The sequence below is a fragment of the Etheostoma cragini genome, chromosome 2, assembly GCF_013103735.1.
Source record: "Etheostoma cragini isolate CJK2018 chromosome 2, CSU_Ecrag_1.0, whole genome shotgun sequence".
In the NCBI taxonomy this organism is placed as follows: Eukaryota; Metazoa; Chordata; class Actinopteri; order Perciformes; family Percidae; genus Etheostoma; species Etheostoma cragini.
In genome coordinates, this window is record NC_048408.1 from 25543252 (window position 1) to 25551541 (window position 8290).

Sequence of the window (8290 nt, forward strand, 5' to 3'; positions counted from 1 at the left end):
CACACACACACACACACACACACACACACACACACACACACACACACACACACACACACACACACACACACACACACACACACACACACACACACACACACACACACACACACACACACACACACACACACACACACACACACACACCTTGAAAGAGAAATGAATGAATATGCGTACTGTCATCTAAAATAACATGGCTCTTTTTCAAAGTCTTAAGTGAGCTTCACTTTTATCACAGATGACATAAATGCTTGGCTGCGTGTTCTCTGGCCGTCATACGTCACATTAGTGGATATGGACACTATATATGTCCTGTCATCCGACGCTATATGACTGTAGGTGACGGCTGACATTGGAGTGAACCGCAGCTTTGTGACCCTCATAATGCCTGATTGAGTAATTAGGAATTAGGCGGATGAGAGGCAGAGGAGGTCAGGGAGAGAAAAGAGGAAGAAACATAACAGACTTACATTCACAGAAATCTCTCCTCTGGTCTGTCTCTGTTCACATGTGGAGAGAACATGATATGAGCTGATAGAATAGAAAAGACTGTGCTGGGTGCCTGGGCAGCTCACCGGGTAGAGCAGGTACCCATATGTAGAGGTTTACACGTTGACGAAAGCAGTTGCAGGTTCAACTCCACCCTGCAGCGCTTTGGTACATGTCATTCCCCCTCTCTCTCTCTCCTTTCATGTCTTCAGCTCTGCTATATAAATTAGGCCTAAAAGGCTTAACCTTCTTTAAAACTGGACTGTGCTGAAGTGTCCATGATTGACATATATAATTTAGATCTGCTGCCCTTTGACCTGATTGCTGACCTATTGGATAATTTCTCCACAGGGGCTGAATGCACAATGAAGCATCCACTAGTTATTAATGGAATGAAAAAGGTCGATGAGAAGACAGACCGTTTTCTATTATGCATGGGGCTGTTACAGGTAGCACTGGGTCAAAACAGCCAGAGGACAGTGAGGATGGTTTTTCATTTTCTTTGAACCAAACCCCATTGTTGATAATATTCATGGTCAGCATTTTTCCAGCGACATATACAGAACATAAAAATGCAGGACTTACATAAAAGTCCTGCATTTCAAAACTCAAATATCAAAAGTAGAAGTACTGCAAAAAAATGGTTTGTATGTTGTATGTAATTTCACTGTACAGTAGTCAGGCCTGTAGTATAGTACAGGAGGAGTAAGATAACTAATCTTTGTTGTATCAGAGCTGTATGAAGTTACTGCTAAACCCAACATTTCCCACTGTAGCTGCTTAGCAGGGGAGTGACTTTTATAGTGTCAATAAAAAAGCAGTCAATTGAAATGCAATGAATTCATCAATGTACCAACCACAATCGTTGATCCAAAATGCGCCTACAAAGCAACACTAATTTTCAGCACTGTTTGACAGCGGATCCGTTTTAAATATTCCAGGGAGATAGACGGCGCAGCAACAGTGAGCTGTTAGATGATGAGCTGCAGGCGACAAGCCACAACCTGCAGTTCCTCGCCAACTCCTGTTACTGTGCCCTGCTGTGTGGGAAACTTTGCAGCATGAAATCAGATCACTGTTACTCATGACAAGATGGAAAAATGCCAATTAGTGTCTGACTTCTTTATTAAAACATGAGTTTGTTTGGCGGCACCGGGAACAGTAACAGTTGCTGTTCTGTTGCATAGCCGACAAAGTAGCTGCCAACACAACTCTGGGACCTGTAGTACAAACTGAAATCTTTAGTTTACTTTAATTAACCTGAAGGGGGTTTCTATAATTCCAGACATTCACATGGTGAGTAATTTCTAAGCCGATTCCAGTATTTCTGACTCAATATTTTTTAATCCGGCTACTTTTAGACCAACAAAATAATACCTAATTAAAGGCTAAAGCATTTCTCCATCATAATTTGCTTCCTTGCCGATTTGAAAAGGCATTAAAACCGCATTTAGACTTTGAAGTTGAGTAATGCAAAATAAAGACAGCATAATTGATCAGTTAACTAAACATATGTCAAATCAGGGGACTCAGGGACTATCGTCCAAGTTCAGTCCTCATGCAGTGAAAAATACAAAATAAATGAAATACATTATGGGGTACTCTTCTACTCTAATAATATGTGATGGCTAGTGCATCTCAGTACTTGTGATCAATGTGTGTTAAATAGAGGTGTAATGATTCATTATACCAACTGCTAAAAGGCAATCAAGTCATATGGCCTCTGTTTTCAGCAATAATCAATGTAAAACGACCGGCAACAATCAAATTAAAGCCAAACATTCCTCGCCTGTGCGGACTGTCAAGCTGAAACTTGCAGTGTCAATACATCACTGATACTACTGCTGACAACTACAACTTTCACTGTAAGGGAATTTCCTACATTTGGAACATGTAGGAAGATATTTTATTAACTTAAAGCTGCTTTGGTATCATTGTGACATTTTCTTTAAATAACAAAAACATTCAAGCACCTTATCCAATCGTATACCAACCGGGCAAACTCCATCCACTGAGGAAGCCTGTATTACGGGGTTGAAAGGTCTGCAAAAAGCTAGTAAGACAGTGGTAATGATGTCCCATCACATCAAGATATTAAACCACCTTTGACCAGTTTTCTGTGGAAACTAGAAACCGCAAAAGCTCTACCTAGCAATTATAAATACTTTGACAAATGCTGTTAAAATGTTCTATGGTGGAGCTTTCTTGTAAGCATCTTATCAACCAAAGTTTTAGGCTCAAAGGTCGTAAGTGGTGGAAGAAGTATTTCAGGTCTTCAACTTAAGGAAAAGTAGAAGTAGTGGTAGTGGTAGAAATAGTCTAATACACGATACAGGTTCAAAATTTAAAGTAAAACTTATGTAAAAGTACATAACTATCAGCATCAAAATAAACTCAAAGTCCCAAAAGTAAAATGCATTCATTGTGCAAAATTCCTATGACTTTCTAACTATGACTTTTGAATAAATAATACATTTATTAATAAATTAAACATCGATCTGGCCCAAAGTAGGACTGTCCACAAACCTCCTTAAATCAAAGAGAGCCATATCCCGGACGAGCCCCCACTTATGTTACGACCATTACGTTTTCTGTCTAGGGGAAGAGGACGTGACAGAAATCAACAACTCAAACTAACAAAAAAGAGACTTACAAGTCAAAGTACCGTAACAAGTATGTTTTATTACATAAATTAGATGCATATATATAGTATCTATAAATATATATGGATAAGAAACAAGAATGGGAATTAAACAGTAACCCACCCAAAAATAGAAGCTGTAAAAACGTCAAGGTCTCCAAGGCCAAAACAACAAAGAAAAACCCATACTACCTGAAAAGAAAATGGCTACTGAGCTACAGCATCAAACCAAAATACACAATGCTAATCTCCCTGACTGTCCCCAAAACAGGAGAAAAAGTGGGTCCACACAAATGGCAGAGAACACTTACCAGCTTCAGATAACAACAAGTCAATCAATTCCCAAAGTATATGACCCAGCAGAGAGTAGTACACCAACTACTCTCAGCATAACAGGAAGTTGTGGCAAGAGGAAAGGCCGGTGTCTTGGACCTGGGAGCTTTTATGCAGCCTCTCTGATAACTGGATTGAAAACGCCTGTGGACAATCAGGCCCTCAGGGGTGTTAGGCCTGAAACACAAAAACAAAATGGTTCTCTTCCAACCAGAGGCCAGAGCAGCGTTAGAGAACGTAACAACGTGTTAAGTATTAGACTAGGTAAACCCTAGTATTATTATTTATCCTGCTTCCTGCTTCTGTTACAAATCTGCGGGAACCAATCACAACCGGCTTATCCACCTGATGCGCTATTGGCCGGTTTAACACAATGACGATAGAGAAGCAAACAAGCAGCTTTTTGTTTACATTCAATAAACGTGTGTGTGTGCGTGTGTGTCATCCATAATTAAACATGAACTTAATGACAATTTCTTTAATTGACTTAATGTACCATTTGTAACACTGGAGGCGCTACACAATTGATCTGATTAATTATGAGTGGAAGTTGTCATAGACTGACAAACGGGACTACAACAGTCAAATGTAAGAATCCAACAAAAACATCCACACATGGACATCACATGAATGTACAAATAAACAATATGTGTTCATGCCAATCTAACACAGTGCAGACATGAAGCGATAAGGGGAATACAATGTGCATCCTGAATGTATTATACATGTACTGTGTGTAACTTCTTTGTACCAACACGCGTGGACTTACACAAATAGTAGCTGCATGTGCTCATGTGTATTATTCATGCACATAAATGCAAACAAGACATTATGTATATACTACTACAGTGGAACATGAAATTTCACATTGCCTTTGTGTTGCAATGTAGCGTGTATTGTCATGTGGATATTTTGGTTTTGTTTTACAAAAAGAACATATGACTGTGACATAATTATTTACTGTATGTTGTCATTAAGTTCGTACATAGTCCTGTGTGATCAGTACGGCAAAATCTGCATTTGCAATCCTCTATAGTCCTTTGTATATGAACATGTAGGCCATGTTAAAACATAGTATTTTCACTTGCACTTAGAATTTATATCATTACTTTATAGGCTACATGGCCTTTAAAAAGGGGCTGTTCTCGAAAAAAACAGTGTGTTGTCATTGTTAATTTTTGACCCAGTTTAGGGGGGCTCAATCCCCAGAACAGAAACGTAGTGTTTGCCAATCTGAGGTGGTTGTGCCTTTGGCTGAGTCTCTATCTAATCTGTCAGAAGGAGAGCAGGAGTATGGTTACGAAGTTTAACGTTGGTGGTCCCCAGAGAAGAAGTTGGTTGTTTCATGCCGTAGATTAGAAACCAAATTTAAACAGAAGCAACTGAAATTTTTGAATGTTAGAACATTGTGTCAAATTGGTCAATATTACTGTGTGTCAGGTTTAGTTCCATCAGAGTGCTAAAAGTGTTTAGAACATAAACTGAGGTTGTTGTTCAGTAGCTAGCTCAGACATTATTGGCTAATGAAATTACTGATGCTAGAATCACTCCTGGTGATGGCATTGCCTCCATACTGCTCTCACAGCCCGTTCCCTAGAAACGTGAATTACCTAAACAACAAAAATAAGGGACAGAGATCACAACACACACAAGGTACGTCCCAGGTCCTTAAATTGCATCCATGTTTCCTTCACTTGCTAAGCTTCCTCACATCTTTTGCGTCCCATCCAGGAAGCATGGGAGAGACGCAAGGATTCACGTGGAATTGTTAGCTGTATGGGTGGAGTTAGCAACAGCTTTCAGCTTCAGGGCATCACGGAAGGGTGCGCTCGTGGATCCTCGCTCATAGCTCCTCAGGGATTTCTACTCAATTTTCAGGGAAGGAATGAGAGCTTTCAGACAGCCTTCACGAAGGCGGATCAGAACAACTTGCAGATCAAGCGAGAAGAGAGGAAATATCAAATAAGAGACTTGGGATCCACCCACAGAGGGAGTGTGACTTTAAAGGCACATCATGATCACACTGTGTATTTTCTCTTTATATGGTCAACATGCAGACATACACATTCACACGATCACAAGACTGCAGTAAGAATAGTCCTGCCAAGAAAGAGAGAGAGACCAAGAAACAGACTGACAGGCAGAGCGAGTCAGACAGTCAAGCGAAAAAGAAACTGACAGGTGGATGGTTTAAGATGACTGACAGCACTGAAGAGTAGATGAAGGTGAGAAGAAAGCCTTTCAGGCATTGTTGGGTTACTCATGACCTCTGTCACTATGCAGCTGTTAGGAATGTCAACCTCATTTGAGTGCAATGTGTTGTTGTTATTGTTGTTTTTGTTTGTTTATCTAAGCAAGGCTGCACAGTTATGTTGTTTGGTCAAATCCAAAATGTCAAACTTCAGAAAAACCAAACATATATAACTGACCATTTCCTAAACCCGTCCCCTGACCAGCAGCTGTTCCATCATAGCTTAGCAACCGTAACTAGGCACGGCAGATCTGTCAAGCTTTGGATTTGTAAACCGGCGGTTGTTGGCTAGAAATGAAAAGCCGCCTGAAATAAAGGACCTATTGTTTTAAAAATGACTATGAATTTTTGCCACCGTTATTATTGTAACCTGCATATTGAGAATGAACATTTTTAAAAGGCACATCATGGCGCGCCCTGAGCAAACAATCAATTTAACCATTTCATTACAAGTTATATGAAATATGAAGAGGATACACGGTTTGTAAGATGCACACCATTCTTGTCACATACAATAATGTATCCTGTGTGTATGTAATGTGATTTTAAACTTGTGCACACACACACAACATAAACCTGATGCATTCAATCCTAATGACTGTGTATGCGTATGTGTGTGTGTGTGTGTGTGTGTGTGTGTGTGTGTGTGTGTGTGTGTGTGTGTGTGTGTGTGTTTTACTCTATGTCATGTGTGGGTGGGTCGTCAGCCCCAGAGGACCAAAGTCTCCTTTGATACAGAGCGAAATGCCAGCAGTGGCAGCGAAGACTAACCGAGGCGAGAGAAAACATGAAAGCTATAGTCATAATTATGCCTAACCCTCACCCTTAAAGCGGAGATTTGGTGATGCAACATCAATCTGCCTTCATGAGGCAGACAAAACACCAGCACCTCCTACCTTTCGTAAGGCTGAAAGCACATGTGCGCAAGCACACACACACACACACACACACACAGATGAAGTAGAGAATGAAGGAGTAGCAGGATGCAGGAAAAAACACTTGAACTCTTGAAAGCAGCTTCTGTAATTGCTCTTTCTTTGTAATTATACGAAGGGTGGGTTTGGGCATGTGGCATCTAACCAACTCCATCATGCTGTTCAAACACACACATACACACACACACACACACACACACACACACACACAAAACACACACACACATACATGTAAACTTAACACACACATGGAGATGTACAGTACATGCTCATATTTATCTCATGCGGTAATCATACTAATGATATCCCATGGGTAGCTCAAAGTATGAAGGAGGGACCAAAGAAGGAGAGTGGGAGAGAGAAAGAGTGGGAGAGTAAGTCTTTATGAACAGTATGCTCTCATCTCTGTTGGCAGGAACGCCATTTGTGAGTCTGTATGATGTTTAAATAGAGACAGCAACTGACGCGAGTGCGCACACACACTCTCAGAAACACACACATGTGCACACAGACGAGTGTGTGCACCGACTTGAAGACAAAGACCGGGGGAATGGAGAAGAAAAGAGGATTTAAGCGACACTGGCAGGCTCTCACACTGTTTTTAGGTCAATGACAAGAAGCCTATTCAACAGACAGACACATATAGACACACAAGTAAAAAGTACGCAAACACTTGCAGTGGTGCACGCACAAGGGCAGCTTAAACACACAAGCTGTGCATACGCACAAAAAAATACTGCCAACCTTCAACAAAGAATCTCTGTAGCAGTGCTAGAAAGGCTTGACAGATACCACACTCTCCACAGCTGTTATTTTTCCACATTGTCCTCTGCTCAATTTCTCTGTCTCCCAGTGTCCATCTCTTCCCTCTCTTGAACATGTAAACAAGGTTTTGCTGATGCTGTTTTCTACATGGACCAGCTCCATTTCCTGTCCTGTTTTGGACACTGTGTGCTCCCATTGACAGTTAAAGAAATGGACAAAAAGATCCCGTTGTTCTGGACCGAGACCAGTGAAGAATATTAGAAGTACTTTTACAGTGATGGCTGAGCGTTACTGCGCACCCTCCAATTGAGCTTGACGATGTAGATGTGACGTGAGCAACGTGTCTGAAAGTTGCAAAGACAAATCTCAATTATTCCCAATCTTGCAGAGATGGAAAGCATGTATATGTATGTAAGAAGATAAGAGAAGCACAAGCTAATTATTGCTAACTAAAACGCTAGTTAACATTAGTAATTAAACTAAAACAGCTAATGGAAGTCCAAACAGTCTGCGAGCTTACCGTGTACTAAACGGTGATTCCTCTACTGTGCAACAGTAAGTCGCGTGGTTATGACACAATCGTTAGACTATTTTTACAAAAACGACAGTCACGGAGTCATTACATGAGCTACAAGGTAATCTTTTACGTTGTTGTGTTTGTTTAGGAAAAAAATAGAGTCTTTAAAAGCTTCAGATGTAAAGTTATTCGCTGTCAAAGTGGCGCAAAAATGAATGGCAGTCAATGGATTGCTAAGGGCGGGTGATGGTTTGGTAGCATCAAAATGGTGCCATAGGGAGCGTCTCTTAGAGAAGAGCGGCTCACCCCCTTGTGTGCTCCTGACCCACCATCTTGGCCGGGGTTCAGAGGGACAGTGT